The 23,233-nt window shown below is 40.9% G+C and overlaps 1 protein-coding gene across 2 annotated transcripts in view; it reads left to right on the top strand.

Annotated features, from left to right (window-relative positions):
- The window catches only part of foxj3 (forkhead box J3), a 71,616-nt gene that overhangs the window by 1,117 nt on the left and 47,266 nt on the right, over positions 1 to 23,233 (top strand). The gene's annotated exons all lie outside the window — the stretch shown is intronic.

Below are 23,233 nucleotides of genomic sequence, written 5' to 3'. Positions count from 1 at the left end.
AGACGTTTCTCAGGGCAAGCCTCTGTGTGCTTTGATGTTTCACCAGTTGGTGTGTGATCGCTCAGGACGCTGATTAGTTAATGCTACGACTTCAAACTAAACAGCTGTGGCATTTGCGTGCAGCTGTATACAAAACAGTGCCCTTGCTTTATCCTGACGGCCTCTATTAGTGAATGCATGACTGAACTCTAAATTTTCCCCGCTGTCAACGTGTGCAAGTTTTACGTTGTCATATCCACGATCGAGGTGCAAGTTATTAGCTGATCCTCATATTCTCCCATACTTAAGTTTATTCTGTCTTAAAGCCAGCACAAAGAGGTCGAAATTATGACTAAAACAAAACATTTTAAATTCCCCCCGAACATCCCAACCCTGCCAGACCTTCTGCTTCAACTAACAAAATGCCCAGAGCGTTAGTCAGCACCCACAATCAAAGGTCAGACCTGGTTTGCTTCTTAATCAGCCATCCTTTAAATAGCAGGCCTACAGCGAGCTGTCTGGATCAAGGCTTTCTGTGCATGCAGCTTTAGGGGACACGTGGAGTTTAAGTTTTGACGTTACTCCATCCAGGTAACCAGAGCCAGAGCAGTTTAATTCGTCATATTGCCTAGAAATTAGTATTTTTCACTCCTCGGTCTCTTTCTGTCAGTTGTCGCGCTAATGCACTGTGCGGAGTTATTCAAGGAACTGCATCAGAGAGGCTCCATGTGCAGTTTATGTTGATTGGCATTTTATTGCATTGTCCCTTGCTCGATCTAACACTTAACTCCTCCACGAGAAATACGCTGATCCCTGGTGCTGTTCATGAAATTCAGCTTTTTTAGAAGGAATGTTGTTTTTACAAGCAATAACTTATGCCAATTGAAACCACTATGTGAAACACAGCAGCAGAATAATTGGCAGAGACAGCGGAAGTGACATTTTACTGTTGTTTGCTGGCTCGCTGCTAAAGAATAGAACCAGAGTGCAGCCAGTGCGTGCTTTTTACAGACTGCGTGCAGCAATGTGCATCACGGCACACACGTTGTAAAATTTGTTCCTCAGAGCGCTACTATTGCATCTATCAAGTGTTGTTAGTTAATAAGCAATGTGGTTGTTCAGTTTTCTTCCTGACTGAAGATGTTCTGCAGGCTGTTCGTGTACGTTTTGGTGATTACAAGTGTTTTTAGTGATATGATGACTCTTTGTTATTTGCTGTTTTACCTCAAATCATGCATTAAGCAGAGTTTGAGACTTTTTATTGATCCTTTTTATAAATGTCAGGGATTTGATGAGTGGACCAAATAGTTGTAAAGAAAGTATCGAGAAGATTACACTTCAGTTTATTCACACAGTAACCATTTGAAAGTATGAATGGCTGGATGTCCTGTAGCTTCTCTTTAATGGTGGTTTCTGCCTGCAGCAGTCTTTTGAGAAGTGTATTGCCTAATGGTTTAAAAACACTTCCTCAAGGTCTTGGTGTGTCTGTGTACGTGTGCTTGGCAATGGTAGCGCCTTCGTCTATCATCTCTGAAGAAAAATGACTTTTTCATTACATGTAAAAGGTGAAGAACATGGAGTCTACATGTAAATAGATATTGACAATTCATCATTGTGTCACAGATAATGTTCAGCTTGGGGGTGATAGTGTGTAATTTAATAGATTAAATAGAATAATGACATGATATGGGTCTAATTTGGATAGATGTCAAGGGTCAGCAAGCCTGTGTAGAGAGTGAATTTAGAGCAGGTTTCTACTTTTTGAACACAAGCTCCTCATTTGGAATTCAGGATGTGGCCTTGTGCCTAGCCCCGTCTCACTGAGAGGCTTTTTAATTTCTCCCCTTGTTGAAGTGATTATTCAAATGGCCATCCGTGAGATGCAGTTATCAGACTCCTGGTGGTAGTTGAGCCTGTGGCAACATGAATGCCCATCACAGCCCCCCTCCTCACCACCCTTTTTAGTTGGACAGCACCCAACAGGTACCCTCTGTAGCAACCCCTATTAGACCGCCACATCTTACCCCTCAGGCTCAAAACCTATTGTGTTATTCGATTGGCAGATGGCAATTTATTCATGAGGATGGCTGATATATTTTTTTGGCATGGTGTAGTGGTAATGCTGTTGGTCAAAGGCCTCCCTTCAGTATTTTTATGATGACTTATTTTTGGTCTGAATCCAAGGAGGACTTGTTTCAATTCCTCTCTACTCTGAAATGTGAAGTTATTTTAGTTGGAGTTTCGTTCTCTTCACTTCATCACCCATCATTTAGTCCTTCAGTGCATTTCTTTCCACCTTGGATTGGCCAAAAAAACAGCATCATCCTTTTCTTCTCAACAGCTGTTTACTCTGCGTGGAGGCTCGGCCAACCTCTACTGTAGCTCGGGCCAAATGACTGGACAGTTTTGTTAGAAATTTCTGCCCGTACTGAGCTTATATCTAGTGTGAAGTTTTGCTCTCATGGAAGCCGTGATGGTGAGAAGGGACTGGCTCAGTCTTCATTAGCAATGCCGTGCATCACTAGAATGCAGATGAGCTATGAAGCTATTCATCTGCTGGAAATGCCTCCCTGATTCCAATTTGAATCTTGTTTGCAGTCACATTGTGTGAGCCCACTTCTCCATGTTAAAGAAGTCTCTTTATGTGAGAGATCAGAGGGGGATAATTGCACTTAAGTGAACCTCATTTAGTGCTGGCCAGAGCAATTACTGTAACTGCAGTTCTAGGCGTTTTTTGGGGCCTGGAGCAGCTGTCATTGAGTCTCTGTAGCTGAGATATCAAATGGTGAATAGAATGACATTGGCATGGCATCATGGGAATGGCAGATCCTTGGATGGATTTTAATTAGTTTATGCAGGTTTTTGCACAGCTCCTTTTTTTTCATCCGGAGGAAAGCGTAATTAAAAATGACAATTAGAAATGCATTATTTTAGTAATGATTGAAAATAAATTATTCTCAAGGTGCTGTAAGGTGAAAAAAGCCAACACTCTTTCTTCAGGCAAAACCCCCTGAGCTTGAGGGAGATGTTTTATCATTAATGTTATTCAGGAGCCAAATTTTGAGTTTTGCTCAGCTGGGTGCTTTAATCTATTTTTGCTGTAAATTAATGAATTTTTAAAGAGCCCCTCGCTGGATACGGGTGGATGTGGGAATGCAGCAGTGGTTCAGTTTTCAAACGAGCCTCTACTCCACCATCACCCCCACCCCTTCACCACCCACCCTCCTCACGGGATGGAGAGAGCGAATTTACTGAAGCACTACACTTTCATTTTTTATTCATCCAGCAATACACTGCCGAGTTCTCCTCATCCCACCTCCTCCCAGTCTATTGAGTTGAATCTGTCAGTGAACTAGTCCTATATGCTCCAATCCACGTCCTGGGTTGGGGTTGGATGTGGACATGAATCAGTGAGGGAAGTATGTGATGTTTAATTCAACCGGTTCGTTGCTTAATATTATCGGCGCATTTGCTCAGCTGCATGTTTTATCTGAAAGTGTTTAGCCATTTATTTCCCCAGTCTGACTAATCAGGGCCCTTCTCTCTACAGGGGAAGTACTGTAACTACCCACACCAGAGCTTGCTGGGTAAGTTTAGAAAGTGTAGGAGAAAAGGGTTGGGTGGGGGTTGGTGGGGGCTTGGCGGCTCCTGTAGTGCATGGTGGTTTCTGTGACTCATTCTAGCTTTGTGGTAGCAAAAAGACTAATGAATTTTGTGGCAAGTCTATTATGAGTGTTCAGTTTGATCTTATGTCTGAATGACGTTCAAGTCAAGGCACTGAATGAGGTATACATGAACAGAGGTGTGTTCGGTGGTTGTAGTGCACGAAATGTGCAAATGAAATAAGGCCCTACAAATCCCCTCCATTAAAGGGAAGTTAACATGCTGCTTAATGACACGCAAAACTAAAGTTTTAAGAGTAAATGTGTTGTACTGCACATAGCTGTGCCATTTGAGATTTTACATTGAATAACCAAGTCCTCAATGAAACAACTGGGCCGACTTTTCAGTGCCTTGAAGGATTTAATAATTAATTCATCATATTGTGCGCTTTGTCCTTGCATTTTGATAGGCCCTCCGTATCAGCATATTTCTCTTAAGCTTTTTTGTTCTTTACTCAGTAGAAGCAATTGATATGCTTATATGATTCACACTCTTAGGAGACTTTCGCGCCGTGTGCAGGAAGAGAAGCTCGCTAAGCTGACACAGCTTAAGTAATAAGAACCAGGTTTTTCATCGTAATATTTGGTATCTGTTTTAATCATTACAGTAGCTCCTGTGGCAGATACAAAATTCACTCCCAGGTAAAGCGGCAGAACACCCACAGACAGTTTTAATATAGAAGAGATGTCAGTTTTGAATGGTGAAAATTTAAAACTAAAAATGATAGCACCAACAACAGGTTAAACAGCATAGCTCTGTCTGCAGATTGGCAGCCACGGAGCTGTTATGTGTGACAGATCATACAAATAGGGGCAACGCTCCTGAACTAAAATTTCATTGAGAAATGACAATTTGAAAACATTATATTTCCAAACACTACCTTCCGCTCCACTCTGTGGACTGCACGTATTTAACTGTAATATAGAGGTGATACCATTGCAATGACAAGAGTAGAGTCTGGCTGTCTTTCACATTACTAATATTCCATGAACTTAATACTGTCAATTTTTGCACTTTCCTGCACAAAACTGTACAGGTTTATCATAATAATGGCCACGTTGTACATATTGTATTTCTAATAATTTTTTCATTCACTACATGTTAATTTTCTATTTATGCGTTTTGACTTGCAGTATATGCTTTCATCTTTATTTATATTTTTCCTCATACTATATTTATTGTGATAAACCAAGGAAAATTTCTTGTATCTGAAAACCTACTTGGAAATAATACTGATTCTGAATAATAAACCAGAACTGATTGAGTATGATAATCTCACTGCTCTGTGAGGTGGTGTTTGGTGCATGCGTACGAGCGTAGGTAAACACTTCACTGGATGTTGTGTACAATTCAGCAGAACTTTAGATATACTGACTGTTGATTTAAAAGTGTAGGAGGGTTGTCTTCTTACCAAACTAGAGCCAAAGGGAATCAAGTTCTCTGAGAGGGATTTTAACTCATCAGTAGAAGATGGTCAGTGGTGTTTGGTGGCATAATCGCTTCTGTCAAATATATTTGCTCGCTTGCTGTGGAAGTATTAGTATCCGTGAAAGAAGTGTGCTATGCAAATTGCAGTAATGTCAGCCCTCATATAGGCTTATTGACGCATTGCTGTGTGTGTTCACTGTGCAGAAATGCAGTAACCCTGAAGAACTTTCCACGTGTTTGAATGTCAATCTGCAGACTCGGAGAGGAAAGTCAGAGAGGGTCGGTTTAATTAAGTCCACAGTTGTAAGCCTGCTTATTAAGGTTAAATGGTTGAGTCTTGAGGATGTGGTTTACTGTCACATCACTCAAGTTCATCCTCTGCTGACGGGTGGAAGACTGATTATTTATCATGAAATCACAAGACAGGCCTCATGTCAACAGCCTTGTGTGCAGCTTCTTCATTTGTTTTGTGGGCCGGTACAGATATAGCTTGATGTAGAAGTTGCAGACTGTGTGTGATGTGGTGTGTGAGGCTCATGATCTGTAGGGGCGACTGCCAAGTCAAGCAGATGTGGTGTTAGCTGGGAAGGAGCTGCGGTGGATCTGTTAGACCTGATTTAACACCTCTTTCTTATGCCTCACAGTCCTTTGCATGCTCAGCAGAATCGCATGTCAAAATCTCTCTGTTGTTGTCATTTGTCACTTTTTTTCCCTTTGTGAAACCTGATGGATTAGCCTTAGATGTAGTACTTGGAGTCTCCATCTGTGATTCAGAAAACCCCTAACAGAAGCCAAGGATTCTCTCTGTGGAGTTGGAGGAAATGTTGATCTGTGTGGACCAGGGAACCCACACAAATGATGACTCGCTCTTGCCCCATCATTCCCACCACATCCCTCTTTCTCCCTCTCACACGTAGTCGGTCTCTTGATTGTTTCTTTTTGTGTCCTCACTTCTTTTTCTTTATCTCTCTCTGCGCCATACTCTCCTGTGCTCTTCACTTAGCAAACAACACGTCTGTGGAGAATTCAGAAGAATGCATCTTGTTACTCAGATGAGTCATACTTCCTCTGGCCTGCATGCCTCTCCCTCAGGGTGGATGAATGAGAGGGCGGAGAGGTTAGCGGGAGGAGGGGCTCAGTGGCTAAGGGGACGCGGTCTGTGCCAGTTGCTCAATGGAATTAAGAAAATATCGGCGTGTTGGTCACAGGACCTGAGACGTGCACATCAGCGCCAGCTCAAAATGTGATTGTCCTCAGTGGCTGTGTGACTTGACGGCTTTGACCAGGCTGAGTCACCGCCTTCAAAAAGTAACTGCTTGGAAATCTCAGGCCCAGCTTTGACCCCACAAGTCAGCCACTCTGCCAAGGTGCTGTGGCCCTGGGAGGAATGCCCAGGGAACAAGACTGCACCTGCAGTGTGAGAAATCCGTCTCTGCCTTACTGAAGGAAATTTATATGGTGGAATGAAAAGACTGTAGAGGAGTTTGAATGCAGTTAGTCGGCTTATATGTTCCTCAAGAGGCCTGGCTACAATATAACTGTGTGTGCAAATTTATGATACAGTTAAGTGTGTAACACCCCAGTTTTCTGGTTTTAATTCCCTAAACCTCTACATCCAATTTTGCTTAATATCGCATTGTACCATAAAATGCACAGAGCCGTAAGTAAACTTGATTATCTTTATAATGCTTGTAGCACTGATGAAATTGTATCAGTATACTATTAGGGCCCTGTCAGCTCCAGCTCCCTCTCTCATACCTGCTCTGCTTGGTCCCCTGCCAAAATCTATGACTCACTGGAGACTGAGTGACCTACTTTTTAAGTCTTCTAGGAGTGCCAGAAGATCTTTTTTATTTGCAAGACAATACAGTGGGTAAATATAAGTCAATTAAAATGCACTTAATGCACCCATTTTTGGATTTAAGCACCTAAAGGCAGTGTCAGCATGGCAGCCACCTCAGAGGATTCCCTTCATTATCACACAGAGAGAAGATACATAATAAACAGTTGAGCTTTGATATCTCATTAGAAGTAAACTGAGTTTAAGGCCACGTTGGCTTTCATCAAGCCAATTCAAAAATATAACTCATTTAAGTGCTCTCATAATCCTGCAGTATCTGTGTGCTTTATTTATTTTGCTCATTCTCAGTTTATCCAGGTTGTTAGAGATTATGGTTTCTACATGTAGACAAAGCATTTATCTACATGAATCGGTGAAAGTCGCCTCAAGGCCTGCTCAGTTTGTTTTGGTAATGATAGAGTTTTGGTTGTACTGTCGAGGTAAAGTTTGAACAGTTGCTCTTAAATATTATGTGGATTACGATGAGAGATAAAAAAAAAGAGTTTGGGTACAGAAGCAGTCTCCCAAATGCCTAGTTTAGTTTGCCTACCTCTGAAAAGAAAACACGGATGGGATCAAAGGCCATAGGATCATTCAGATGGTTTGATGGTTTTAGTCAGTTTTTGATTGGGAAAAGATGCCGCTTTGCCGCGGATAGAATTTCCACTTTAATCGCTAATTGCCGTTTTTTGGTTGTGTTGTCTCTCATTGAAGCAGAAACAAGCTGTGCAGTTGAATGTGGTGTCTTGGCTGCTCTTTTCCCTTCTACAAGGCTTGGCTGCTTTGATATGTCAGTTTTGTTTTAGTCTGCCGCCTTCGTCTTGACACGATTGGCCCCGCTTGCTCCGACCTCCTGGAAACCCCCCGGCATGCCCGCCCCAGGGTGTGTGTTCAGTCATTTATTCGGCTTCCTCTAAAAGACTGCCATGCCTTCACTTCCCTTCTAGTTTCCCTCCTCTTATTAAGATGCAGAAGGCAGCGTTTGCCCTGAAAGGCTTGGTGCTGGGGGGTTTACTGGTGTGTACAGTGGGGGGTTACGGAAGGACTGTGAGCATGGGGGCTTTAATGACTTAATGTGCGCTGTACAGCCTGGCCACACTCCAGCTAAGTTCTGCAGGCAGCTCACAGTGCTGTGATTTCTGCCTTTTTGTGTCAGTCCAGTCAAAGAAAGTCAAAATGATGCTCTGACAAAAGTGACTATAATTGGAGAGGAACAAATTATTAAGTCTTTGGTTAATGCTGATTGCTGCTTGGGTTTATGCCTGATAATCCCTATTTAGTCATCCAAAATGACTGCCTTTTTGAAACCTATTTTTTTTATCTTGTCTGTTCTCCAATGAATTTTGTCATGTTTTTGCTGCTTTTTAAGAGGTCCCAGTGGTGAACCACTTTGACCACCACTCTGGCATTTTGATTTCCCTTTCTGTTTTATCAAACATTTTGCTTTCAGTGAAATCCTCCTGGTGCCTTCGTAAAGATCAAACATGAAATTTCTCAGTCCAGTGGCTCGCCTATATACTATTTGCTCAGTCTGCTGCAAAAGCATGTCCTTGTATTTACTGATCGTGTGGTTTGCTAGAATATTGCTAACCAAGAAGCAGGGCAACACTGGTGGTACTGATGCTAGTTAAATTTTCCTGCTACTGGCTCCTGCACAAAATCTGGTCACACCCAAAAATCTGCTATGGCACCACTCATCATTTGCCACAGAACCACACATATGTTTTTCTGTCACAGGGCATGCAAAGCAATTTTAAAGCTGGAACAAATTGCATCAGTGAATTTCATTCACATTTTTAAATGCCTTTCAAGTAGAGGTCACACGCAATGCTGCACAATGAACGCAAAGTGACATTTAGGGTCCTGTAGTATTTCACAAACAAGATTCCTTTTTATTGAATACAACTTGATATAGTTGCAAATGGCAGTGTTTCCTTTTCTACCTCTTGACTAGAATCATCTTTGTTGCCAACTCAACATCTGACTTTGGTCCAGTTTTATTTCAGGCTTTGGAGACATATTTGGAGAGGGTGCCATCATCCTAGTAAGTTTCTACAGTATGCTTCATTTTATGAAGCTTGAGCTTTTGGCTGTGGTTGTATGATCTGCCATGATTATTGCAGAACTAGTGCAGTGCCCGTTAAAAACATGTTTCTTTGAGATGGACCGGTTCCTTTTCTCTGGTATTGCTGCCTGCAGCTTTATCAATATCAGCAAACTACAGGCCCAGAGAGCCCCCACAGTTCTAGATGCAGCAGTTTCAGACATATGCATGCATTTCTTTCTTTTTTAATCTTTATTAACACAGTACTGTTACAATATGGCACCAGTTTTTGCCATTGAAATATAAATTTCAATGTTTTTCATTCGGACATAACAATGAATTAGTAAACCGCTATTTGATCACTACTGTTGATAAAATGAATGAATTCATGCTGAAGCTAGTCAGCTACTCCAAGTTATAGCTGGTTCCCAGGACGTAACAAAGGATAGATTGAAATTATTCATTGAAGGTAGCTAGCTAATGTTGGCTTAATAACACTAAGTTAACCATTGCATAGGATGATCAAAACATGAATATTAAAACTCAAATTAACTGATGCCTTGTAGGTATAACCAGCACTGTTGACAGTGTTCACCCATACTGTACTTCCTTGGATGCTCAGCAAAACACCCGCCAAATGTGAAGTCAACAGGATGAATGGTTGTCGAGAAAATAAACATTAAGTCACGTTGCTTGAGACTAACAGTATGCTAGTAGTAATAAATGTCTATAAATGTATCTAATCTCAACCTAAAAATGCAGCTTTCTGAGAATATGGATCTGAAAGTCTTGAAACAAAAATAATGCCTAAGTTCTCGTTTTTAAATTCTCTTTATTTTATGTCTGCTTAGTCATATACTTATGAGTCACAGTGGACTGAGTAGGATTTTCCTTGTCGACGTGATGCAAAAAATGTGTTTTTAACTGCAAAATTAGACCGTTCATACCAGCAGTATGTGTGTGCTGATTTTTATTTCAAAAAAGGATGTGGCCAGGATGTAAATAAGTTAAACTTTTTAAATACTGAATTTTCCTCTGAATGGCCTTTATCGTGCATAGTTTGCAGGTTATTGAGGCTTAGTGCTGTTCTACTTAAGTGAGGTCTGTGGTCAGTAGGCAACAATGCAGGTCAGGTCAGAAGCATGTATGGTATATGTATCTCTGCCCACAGTGACTCATGGCATGATGCACCACTTTCATTATGAGAGTGATCCTGAACAAAAGCACCTAATTTTAAGAGGGCCAAAAACGAAACGTGCACATTTCCCCCCTTTTTCTGTGGTTTGGTTCTTTTAGTCAAATATATAACACTAACTCATTGCTGATCAAGAAACTGACAGTCCATGGTTAATTTTGCAGCTGTGACAGAAACAGAATTTGTTCATCCTCACATTTGCATGGCAGAATAATACTCTACCAATTTATATCTAGAAATGAAGATGATGATGATCTTCACTCTGCTATTTAAACTAGAGCCCTTCACAAAGTCCAGGACAGCATGGGAAGCTTTATCATCATCTCATCTCAGAATCACAATATTAATTTAATATTCAAAATCACAATATTAAGTTAAATAAAAGTTTGTTTATTGGGTTAAAGTGTTTTTATTGTTATGCAAGAACATTAATCTTTAGGGTTGCAAATACTGTAGATAACATGGTTATGTTTTCAAGTCACGTATTTTGTCTGACCAACTGACCAAAACCTAAAGATATACACATATATAAATATCTATATAAAAAAGCAGCAAACCTGCAAATTTGAAGAGCTGGAACAAGCAAAAAAAAATAAATAAAAAGCTTCAGAAATGAATCCAAATTGCTGACGTGGACAGATGAAGTTACTGAAGTTATCTCATTATGAGAATTTAATCATAATACAATTATAAAGAAAGATGATCACCCAGCCAACTCACAAATCTTACCAATAAAGTCAAAAGGACGAGGTGAGAGACCATGACATGGATGTAAGAGATTGTCATTGGTCTTAGGTGTGTGATCTCGCAGTGAGAATGGAGACTGATGGCACAGTAACGTAATTTGTGGTCTCGTCCCTCTCAGCTGAGCAGGCTTAATTGGTAATATGCAGTGAGGGGAGCAATGTGCTGGAAGGTAGACTTCTGTTTTTCAATTTGTTTCCTGCATATAGATATATTTAAACTGAATATTGTGCAGTGTAAATTCTTTCTGGTAGAGTATCTTTGTGTTTGTGTATATATATATATATATATATATATATATATGTATTGTGTGTGTGTGTGTGTGTGTGTGTGTGTGTGTGTGTGTGTGTGTGTGTGGCCTGTTTAAGAAGCCTGCATTTGTTTGCTGGCTGTGTCTGGGGCCCAAGGTGGAGCTCTTTCTGTCAGATGAGTGAAGCTCTGCAGAGGCAGCCACTGGGAGTTCTGTTTCATCTCCTCTCATACTGCTCTGGAGCAGACATGCAAATCCGCTGTAATGAGCGCAGCCGGTGTGGTGGAGGAGGTGGTGGTAGTGTGTGGGGTGGGGGTTGGGGTGGGGGTGGGGTGGGGGACTCAGGAATTTAAAGTGGAGAAAGGGAAGGTGGAGGAAAAAGGTGAGACGCCGACAGCCGTGCCAGATAGCAGAGCGCAAGAATTTAAGGGGTTTAGGAGAGGGTTATGTCAGGAGCGCTGAAGTGACAGGAAGTCTTCCCTCTCAAATCAAACATTCATTAGCCTACTGTGGCTGCTTTCTTCCCTTCACTGTTGAAACATTGTGGTAAAGATGCAAATGGTGCCACGTTAATTAGCCTTATCTTTTACACCAGCAAGACGTGGTGTGAAAAAAACAACAAAAAAAAAAACAGTGCATCATCATCATCACTGTTAGCAAGTGTAATGAGGCTTTTGTATGGATTCTGCTGAAAGTGTAGCATCCTAATGCTTGTTGTTGATATAATTCCGAGGTCTGTGAATGCCTGGAGTTTTACAGTTTTACTACAAAGAGGTAACATGTTAACTTCACACGGCAACAAAACATTTTAAGTTTCTGATGAGAAAGATCACACCAATAGTTTCAAGATGCAGTCAAAGAAAATCCTCAAGGCAGGTTGATTCAGTTTTCCGTCTGTAGATAATTTAACCCTCCATAAACTGGACACTAGTCTAAGGATTTATGACGGTGGGTAAATGCAGTGCTACAGGCGCGTTGACTGAAATGCAGCAGGGATATTTCACCTGCCATCCACACTGCAGTCCATGAAGTCTGTCACAAACCCCATTAGTCTGTGCTGGGCTGTCCAATAGCTGTGCAAATGTGATTTTATTCACTCATAAAGAATTAAATCCCCAGTCAATGTTGGGATGGTTTGGCTTCTGTCTCCATCCAATAATGTAAAGCACCCAAGACTTTTGATGAGCTCTGCGGATCGATATGAGGTTAACAACCACTTCACATAAGCTGAGATCTACACTATGTCATGGGGTCTTTAACTCTTCAGGGGCTATAGAAGTAGGGCTTTTTTTTTTTTTTTTTTTTTTTTTTTTTTAAACCCCAATAGACACTGAAAATAAGCCCCAGGGTCTAAAAATCAGGAACTAACTCTGAATCCTCTTATGCATTTTCCACCACATTTCAGGCACCATAACGATGGGGCAAATTAGACTGATAAAGAATTAAAAAGCTTTGTCTGGGACAACAACAGAGAGTGGTCGTGTTTTTCCTTGTAATACACTGGTGTATGACATGTTGGAAAGGAAGTGCGCAGAAGTGGAACGAGAAAATGCCAGAAAAGCTCGGCACCCGCCTCCAAAATAAAGAGGGTCTCCTGAGTCTTTTTTCTGGTTATTTTTCTTACATAATTACATTGAAACAATTTAATTTAAGTTTCAGTTTCATTACTCCGACTTTCTGTCCTTCCACAATTGCAAACTGTATGCCAATTTTTTTGTTTTTGGACCGCTAGAGAGAAGTACTGCATCACTGCAGCTGAAAAGGCCTGCAGGTTAATATCTGTCAGATTTTCAAGTGCTTTATTGCATGTGATGTAGAGCTGCAATGATTATTGAATTCATGAATTAGTTACTGCTTTTCTTGTGATATGATGTAGGGATGGGCAATTAATCAAATTCTTTTTCAAAAGTTCAGTAAATGCTTGATGATTGCCAAGTCAATAAGTAATCATTTTAGATAATCAGAATCCTCAGTATTGACCACAGTAATCATGATTGATTGGTGACTTGGTGACATGGTGAATATCTTTGGGTTTTGGGCTGTTGGACAGACAAACTTTAATTGACACTTGTTTTATTGTAATTTCGTAAGAAAAATAACCTGAAAAAGACTCAAGATATCCTCTATATTTCGAGCAGAAAAGAAATTTTGTTTTTTTTGTTTGTAATTGGGCATTTTTCAATATTTGCTGACATTTTATAGAAACACATGATTTATTGATTACCGAGAAAATAATACAGCCTTAATGCGACAAATGGCCCAATAAAGTAGTATTGGACAGGCTGGACGATAAACTGGTCAGTGTTTTTCATGAACATTTTATTTGTCCTTGTGTATATGTGTAACTGACATTTACCAATGATAAAAACAAGCTATTTCACAAGTTGGGAATGAGCTGTTGACCCATCATGGCCAATATTATGCTAGAGAGCAGAATAAAATGTCAGCAACCCACACAGCGTCCTCACCTTCCTCCTCTGAAATTAGAGTTCCCCACTGGAAACACCACAGCCAGTTTCACAAGTCGTACAGTGTCTCTCTCTCTGCTCCTTCCCTCTGTCTGAAAACACTCGAAGATTGCTGCCGGACTGCTTCTGAAATAAATAACAATGTTTAAGGACCTACGTAGTGTTTTGAATGTTGTAGCTCAATGCTACAATACGGTGCCTTCATGTGCTGGTGGGAAAGTTGGCTGCTCAACAGCAACCCTTTTTTTGGACACTAAAAGCCTTTAAATTCAGGAATGCATTAATATAAGCGTCATACCACATTGTAGCCCATCCCTCTGGGATTATAAGACACCTTTACAATGAGTAAATCAGTAATGTTTACTGTGCACCTCTTCCCCTTGTACAAAGATTGCTACTGCTCATACATCACTCCAAGTTACTGTCTCAATGTTTGGCAAATGCAAAGTAAGTGTATTTATAAATGTATAATGGAAAATTTTTTGTCACTTTTCTTATGTGGTGCTCTTTTTTCCATTAGGCTGCTGCTCTTTAGCAATGTAAAGCACATTTTCTTAAACATCCTAAACAACTTTTCTACATGCTGATGAAGTTATTTTTCAGGCTGTACCGAATACTTTGAAGCTTTGAAGCTTCGTTCATAAGGCTGACATTCAACGTCTAAAATCAAAATTTGATGTGTCATAACATTGTGGTGTTTTTGCAGCTACAGTGTAGAAAATGTTACCAAAATCATGACAAATTTCATAAAAGATGTGTATTTTAAGGCTATATATAGTTGTAATTTACACACATCAAACTCAAATAAGTCACGTTTTTATGTTTTTGCTTTATCTTGGTAACCCTGTGGTATCCGACTCTCACAGGTATTAGTTAATCCATGACCTGTGCCAAAATCATGCCAGTAGCAAGTCTGTCATTTGCCTAAAAGCCTTTCTTCAGAGTTGCCACTATTTTTACCATTAAAGCCTGTCTGTCAGTTAAGTAGTAGAAGCCAAAAACTTTTGACTCTAGGCCTAACTCACGTGTCTGCTGTTTGTCATGGTAAATCCTCAGGTTTTGTGATGACCCATTGTGACTCTTGTAAGGCGGTAACCACACAGTGATGAATCCGTTTATTTGCCAGGAGGTATTTTGACTGAAGAGCTTAAACCAACAATGACTGCTTTTACCTTCCCCCTTCATCCACACCCAGATAAATAGCAACATTGTCTCCAGGAAACCAAATTAATTGAAATTATCTGTGACGGAGCAGGGTGAAGCGAACAGGTATAGACACCGATAGCTGTCCGTTCCACTGAAAACAAATTCCCGGTCTGTCATACAGTGCTGCCAGACAGCCTCGGTTTCATGTTTTACTCTGCTGCTCTTTCCTTAATCAGCAGTAGACGAAAACCAAGCTGCCCAAATTACCATGGAAGTCATCTGGAGAATGCCCAAGGAATTTATTAGCTTGTATAAACACAGACAAATCCTGGTGACGTAAGACAGCTCTGGTTAAATTCAACAGCTGATTGGAGTGCTTTCATACTGTATTCTGCTGTGGCTCTGTACAAAATGTTGACTGCACGTCTCTTCAGGTATGTAAAGTTTTTCGATGATTGATCAGTTAGGCTATATCCTTCTTGGCTTTGTGTTTGTGTGTACACGTGGGCTGTTTGTGTGTGTGTCACCTGCACATTATGTATCTGACAGAGTGACTCTGGAGGTCAACTACTTGGCACTAGGAGTAAAGCAGGAGATGGAGCACCAAGAAAATATGAAAGTATTGACCTGTGACTTCTAATCCCTCTAATATGCTCAGTGCTATATTGTTGTGCAACTTCCAATTCAAGCTGCATTATCACTCAGGGGAAAGGTGCGTGGATTTATGGCAGGTGGCCACCCCTCAGCAATATGCCTTGAAAATCTTGATCCTAGTTTGCTGCTATTTCCTGCATTCGGCAGACTTGTATAAGCCTTACGTTTGTCACGTACATGTTCACTCATGTAGCCTCAAGTGTTTATGTGTTACATGTTAAAAGCCATGTCTCAGTGAGAGTGGGAGAGCATACACACTGCATGTTATCAGTGGGCTGTGTTATTATCTGCAGGTACAGTATGACTCCAGCAGCATTTTAAAGAGCCTGTACGGAGGCGCAGTAAACCAGTGAAATGGGACATGAGGAGTCAAAGAGCAGCGCTTCAACAGCTTAATGATGTAGAGGCATCCAGCTCTGTCAGGCAGTAAACTCTTTAATATGCTGTTAATTATTTCTGAGAGATTGAATATTGATTAAAAAGCAAAATGGTTTTAATTATAACTCCAGCTCCAGCCATCCTAAATGAAGACGATTTTAGGCTTTACGTGAACATCTAACAAATCTACCAAACCTCAAGCTATTTCAACTCCGTTTGAATTTTGTTTTTACTTTGTACTTTCTGGGTTTGAAAGTGAGTGCTCTGTCTCGGTGTAACCGGTGCTGCAGCTCCTTCTCTCAGCTCCAGCTTCAGAGCTGCCAATGCTGATCCACTGTCTAAATTTGAAATTCATGACCTGATTCCTGCTCTGTGCAGCACTCTCAGAACATGCATTGCCCACCCAGGTAATTCCTTTAAATCACGCTTGGGTAATTCTAGCGTGGTTTCTTTTTTAACATGTCTGTGTTGCACTTGAAAATGAAGCTTGCACACGTTTTTTCTGAGAGGGATGACATGGACACATTTAACCATGCCACATTATGTCTGAGTTGAATATGAGGACAAAAAAAATCTCGTATTTCATAGCTGAAAGTGTACTGTTTGCTTTTAAGAGTCACTGTATAATGTGTTTATGTAGATGATTAAGTATGAGTTATTCATTGGAACAACCCGTCTTTTGTCATTCTCATCACATTGAGAGTATTTGAACATATTCACTCACAGTTCAGATTAGTCATCTGTTAATGATTAATCCTCCAATAATTTTCTCAATCAATGGCTTGTTTGACATCTAGAATGTCATAAAATAGAGAAAAAAAGGCAACTGAAAAACCCTGAATTATTCACTTTAGTTTCACATAGGATAAAGAAAAGTAGCATATCCTCAAGAATGAGAGGCTTGAACAAATGAATGTTTGGCATTTTAAAATTTTCTGTTGATGACTAGATAACTCCTGGAGATAAGCTGTACCTTCAGGTGGACCAGTGCTTTCCTGGCTCTGAGTTTTCTATGGACAATGGATAGCTTTTGTATTCTGGGCAGACGGACCCAAGCTCACCTTACCTCACTGCTCACCTCAGAGACTGGCTCAATATTTAACATTGACGTTGCACTGCATCGAGTGAATGCAGATGAGGATAGGCCCTCAAGATTGCCACCAAAATGCTTGGCCTGCCAGTGCCTTAAGTGGTCTATTTGTGATTCAGCAGCAGCATCTTGCTGGCTGCCAGGCTGGCATGGAGTCAACCTCCCAGGGGGAGTGTGTTAATGTGGGCCCCCAGGCCGTGGGACCAGGGTAATTGGGTTCACATGGTCGGTGTCGGGGCACCCCTGCCACCTCCAAAACAAAGGCCCCCTCCCAGGCAAGCTGTTGGGGACAGAGAGACAAACCCCCTCCTGATCACTGCTCTGATTTACTGGAAGGGCTTATTCAATTACAGCAATGTTGTATGTTTTTTTGTATTGACCTGCAAATTATGCAATGAGCGGAGGGTATTTTGCCTGTGTGTGCGCTCCCTTCATCTGCCTAGATCTCTCTCCGTCCATTTATCTATATATACATCCAGCCCACCAAACCCACATTAACATGGAAAGTGGCAAAACTGCTGAGAGCATCCCTCTAATATCTCTAATATGTAACACTGCTGCATCTTTTCACATTTTTCTCTTGGTTTGGCTGTGTCTGCATTCAGGGGTCACAAACCCTGTTGCTTGCTTTGTGGCCTCTCCAGACAGCCTGAAGCAGCTCAGTTGATCCACAGCCAACTCCCAGATCTTCCTCTACTCTGATCCTCTGTCCCTCTGCCTGGTCTGCCTGCCTGTCTTCTTGTGTGTCTGCAGCAGCTGAATGCTTTTTCTCTTTACCACTCACTTAGAAGCCCTCTCTTCGTTTGACACTGTCTAATAAGACAAAGGTGTCTCTCTCGCCTTTTTAAGGTTCAGTGGGTTTAAAGGAACTCAAGGTTTAGCTTTGCTTTGTTGACGACTCTCTCTCCTCAGCGCTTTAACTGCCCCACAGCCACAGTTGCGCTCACGATTGATTGGCAGAATAATTATGGACTTGATTTGTTCAACCACAGGCGAAGTGGGATTGAGGGAGTTGGGGAGCAGAAAGAGCATGTATACCATTTTTCTTTTTTAAGAGCGCAGCAGAGAGGTCTACTTGCCTGCTCCTTAAAAACCAACTTTAACACAACGTAGCCCACTAATAACACTGACACATAGATTGGACTATAAAACATAGACACTCTTGCACATTCTGTTAGCAGTGAGGAGGCCCCCGTTGGCACCCGGCTCAGCTGTAGGCTGCAATAAGCTGAACAATGTGCTCAGTCGCGTGAGCGGTGAAGCGATAATTGACACATCCTAAAAATGCAAGTAAGGACTGGGTTATTAATGCTTTCTTCCTGGGGGTGGTTTTAGCTGAACCATTAAGCCTTTAATTGAGAAGGAAGACTGACATTAAAAGCTGTTGCCTTGGCATTGCCGTTACCTACTTTTTGTTTTTTAATGAAGATGGGGCTTGTGGTAGTTCACTGCATGATTACAGAGCTCACATGCAATCACAATACTCAGCCTGACTGCTATTTTAGTTTTAGGGATCTCAAAAATAACTCCTAACTAAGTCATTTGCCTGCAGGGCTGGAAAAAGTGAGGAGTCTCCCTTTGACTGAAGGGCAGGTGAGCAGAGTTCCCACCCCTCCCTGTTTATCCCCTTTACAATTGCTAGGAAAACAAGGGCTTCTCCCACGCTGGATATGAAGCTGTTGATATGGAAGGTATGACCCGGGTTTCGGTCGAGAGTAAAGATGCCAAAGGCTTGTTACCAGGTTACATCACTGTTGTTGTTGTGACTGCATGTGCCAAATCTTCAGGCATAACAGAGGGAGCACGCTTAGTGATTCCCCTCCCTATTGCCAAGTTGCCATCACACTACAGGAAGATTCTTGTCATTATAAGCTCTCTCTCTTTCTCTCTCTCCACACACACCAAAGTCTGGACAGCATTTAACAAGCAGCGGTGTAAATATTTATTGTGGTCTGTTTGAATCCTTGTGACATTGTTTTTAATGCAGCATTCATCATGTCTACAGCTCTGAGGTAGCATATATGGCAGTACAGCCATCACAGGTCTTAATGGTTGTGTCTGTGCAGCTGAGCAGGCACATGCTGTTGGAGTGGTACCCGTGATGGATGCATGACTGCAGTAAAAGGGGATTAATCGCGGAAATTGCAGATAAGTGCAGGAGAGCACTGGTCTGGTACCTATCAACAGTCTTGTGTCTGCAAGTGGGAGAGAGAATGTGAGCTGAATTGCCTCCTCTTTTCTCAGAGAGGAAATGATGACAGTAATGTGCAGGCATTTGAGGGGAAGTTGTTCTAGGTAGGCAGGTAGGTGTTCTAGGTAGAAAGTGAAATAAGATGGCAGTGGTGGAATGTTATATAATAATATGAAGGCATTTCTGTCTATTTTTGAGAGATGGAACCACAAACTGAAGATGGCAAATCAACCCACATTGGGGCTGCTCGATTATGGCAAAAATCATAATCAGGATTATTTTGGTCAGTACTGAGATCATGATTCTTTAACATGATTAGTCATTGACTTTTGAAACATCTTGCATTTACTGAACTTGAAAAAAAAACAACAACTTTTTAGCAGTAACTGAAAAAATTAAAAATGTAATATGTACTGCAGCATCATGGGCTTCTATTTGCGTGATACGTATTATCAACAAGTTTTCTCTAACTCATTCAGTGCTGAGCGTGCTTGGCAACCAGCGACATACTGTCAGCTCTGGACACGTTCTGCACACACAGTCATCATTGTAGAGAGCTGATACATTAGCTGCAAGCTGTCATATGCTTATGTTCTTTTCTAACTTATTTGTACGAGGATTTGGGACTTCCATAGTGCGTAACGACCGTCCCTGCTTGCTCCCCGTACTTAAGTTCACTGTGTATGAGTGTGCTTGCTGTGCACACCCACGTGCCACGTGATATCTTCCTGTCTAACAGCTGAAATGATTTTAACTTTCTTGTTGACCAAAGGCTCTCTTTCCGTCATCTTGGCTCAAGCTGAGCTAAACATGCCTCAGCCTGGCTGAGAGTGAGTTTGGGCTTTTAGGAACGAGTGAAAGTGCACCGCTTTGAAGGAAAAGGGAGCGCTGTGTTTATAACACAAGACCAGATGAGAGCATCATAGCAAAATGGAACAAGTCACAATAATTGTTTTATCTCGTTTAATTATTATGTTTGAACCATTTGAATATCTATTTCGTGTACATTATGTCCATAAGAGGGCAAACCAATACGAGAAACATACTTCTTGTCTATTATTTCAACCTAAACATGTTTTTAAAGAGCTCTACATGCCTAGACATTACAGAGTAAACAAATATGATAATGTCCAATACCGCATTGTTGAATTATTCACTTGTATCAGCTTGACCTACATTTCATTTTCAATCAATGAAAGTGACGTGTGCAGAGTTTCCAACGTTCACGTGGCCTTGACGATTTCAGTGTCCAGAACAAACAGGAGAAATTCAGTCACATATTATCTGATTATGGACCCTATTATCCCATGTTTTCGTGTCCAAGTGACTAATGGAGATAACAGTCTTTGAAGTTTTCCCAGTATTGAGCGAGAACGCCGTTGCCAACGGCCCCGGAACGAGCTGCAATGCGGTCCCTCCGGATGTTTGCCACCGTCAATGCACATTCACTGAAAGTTGTTTTTGCCATTGATAGGCGCAGATATTTGTCCTAGTGTATTTAAAATATATCACAAAAGTATGTCAAATAATATATGGTAAAGAAATTATCCATCACCGCTGAAAATCTTTGATTTCAGTTACGCTGACATTTGGTCAATCGCAATGAATCCCAAAGCAATAGTTTCTACTTTATAATTAAACCAGGCCGCCTTCAAGGTATAATATGTAACATTTCTGCATTAAAATGTCTAAAATAGACTAGACCTATGTCATATATTTTGTTGAATTACATACTTATGACATGTAACTCCTCCTACAACCACAATTTTCTTTTTTTTATCTGTGTGTGTGTGTGTGTGTGTGTGTGTGTATGTATGTGTATGGGTTAAACAAACAATAAAAACATTTTATTAGTGGGCTTAGAGGTAGTTAGGCAGGTTTTATCTGCTTTCATCTCAGGCTAGCTGGTGCCCTCTGCCTCTGGCCTTGGTATCAATCCTCCTATCAGACTCTCAGAAAGGGAGCAAATAACCATATTTCCCCAAACGATGAACTGATCCACTGTTCACCTGGAATAGTTAAACTTCTGCTTTTTAGTCATGATCAAGTGTGTTTCCACTGAAGAAGAGGGGGAATCATGGCTGAGAGTACAAGTAACCACTGATATCTGTTGAAGAGAAAAGCCTTTGTGTGGTGCTCCGTGGTGGCTGTAGTGAGCACCGGCTCAGCAACAAAAGCCCCTTTTACAGGTCTTCCTGCTTTCAGCTTGAACACTGTCACATCTATGTAAAACACTGGTCACGAGCAGGAGCATGAAACCATGTCAAATAGCCCATGCTGACTCATTCACAACAACGACAGTTTTTTTTTTTTCTCAAAATGCCCATTTTCACTACAAAGTAACTACTACATCTGATTCTGTCCTCTCTGCATTTGCTAGCAGTTGCTTACACAGCTGTCATCGCTACAAAAGTGGTCCTATACCCGCTCAGCTAACAAGTAAACTGACAAAGTGTTTCATCAGGTGTATTGACCTTATATCATTAAACAAAAATGGCAGATGAAAACATGAAGTGTGCATGCTGTCTGCTTCAACTTGGCTTCTTATCCTTCACTGACTTTTCCTGTGGGGTGTCTTGTTATCTAAGCAAGTAAGTAAAGCTTTGTTTATATGACACTTTTTAATACACACGGTTATGAAGTGCGTCACACACACAAAAAGACAAAAATGAATAAACAAATAAGGTAAAAATACAATACACTATAAAACAGCGCAATGAGAGACAGACCAGACAACAAGAACGACAAAAAACAAAGCCCAGAGTGGAGATCTATAAATCTGACTTTAAATACTGCTTCCTACTGGGAATGCACTGCAACCTGATTTTCGCTCATTTGCTTTTCTCTTGACTGAGAGCACTTGGACTGTAATTCAAATAGTAAAACCAGTTTTATTCACTATTTTGTTTCACCTTCTTCCCTTTTGTGTGCCTCTTGTACTTCTGCTTTAGTCAGTGGTTCCCTCTGTTTTGCAGCATGTCCTGCCTAAACCAGAGAAAGCGTATTAGTTTCATTCATTAGACTGAAGGTGGCATTTGACAAGAGTGAAGTGAGCTTATTGTAGTATGTTGTGTGTTTTATGGGGAGTTTATCTCAACTCTTGAAACTGGTGGTTTAAAATTGTTGCCTGTCAGCAATCATAGATGTGTTTGTCATCGTCGTTGTACAGATTTGAATCACAAGTAGCTGAAAGAATTAATACCAAATATTCAATATGAAATGGGGATACTGCAAGATGTGACGACGTCCAATATTTCTTGTGATTTTATCTCTTTGAGGTATGAAGTAATAACATCTGTTTCACCGAGCTTCACAACAGAACGTAGGACTTGAGCAGAGTTTTCCAATGCTTTTAACTACGTGCGCTATAACATAATTTCGATGAAAGCAAAATTGGGCATGTTTTTGAGTGATGGATTGCCTCCCTTGGCAGGTGTCAGATCTTTGTAAGGTTATTTTCAAACCGTACTATAGAATACATAAAGCACTGTATTCTTTGGAAAATGCTCAGCAGTATTACAGTGCAGTGTTACCTCAGTCTGTGAGGGCGGGCTTTGAAAAACTAGTTTAGGCCGTAAATCCTGTGGTACATTTGTGTGGTGTAGTTTAGTGTAATTTTACCATTTATTGTTTTGTTTCATTATTAATTTGAGGGACTTTGGCGGATATGCAGCTCATCTGGGTTTATATCCCACTTTGCCAATAGTGTGGGCATATTCTGAGCTTCCTCACTATAAGAGGGTCCTGACTACTCAGTGAACACTTTTACAGCAGGAAACAGGGAAAATGTCTCTTATACGGAGCATTAAATCCAGGTGAAAACCTGATCTATTCCTTTTAATGGGAATCACTGGGAGCCAGTAAAGTGAAAACACTATACCTTCAATCTGTTGGAATAAACATTAACTATGCTACATTTTCCATAAAGCATCAAACTGTAATCAAGCAGCTGACACACATGAGGTGCTATGATTGAATTACCTTCGCACTCACAATGAAGCCATTACGGTCACTGCTGGACAATAGATTATTCAATACAATGAAATCATAATTAAAATGTGGAACAGTATAATTACCATCAGGTTCTTTTTGTGGTATTGTTCCACCCCTAACTGTAGGCAAAGTAAATGATAAGCTATCCTTGAAAATGACATAGCATTTAT

The sequence above is a fragment of the Chaetodon auriga genome, chromosome 2 (genome assembly GCF_051107435.1).
Source record: "Chaetodon auriga isolate fChaAug3 chromosome 2, fChaAug3.hap1, whole genome shotgun sequence".
Taxonomy (NCBI): Eukaryota; Metazoa; Chordata; class Actinopteri; order Chaetodontiformes; family Chaetodontidae; genus Chaetodon; species Chaetodon auriga.
This window is presented reverse-complemented; position numbering and strand designations above follow the sequence as displayed.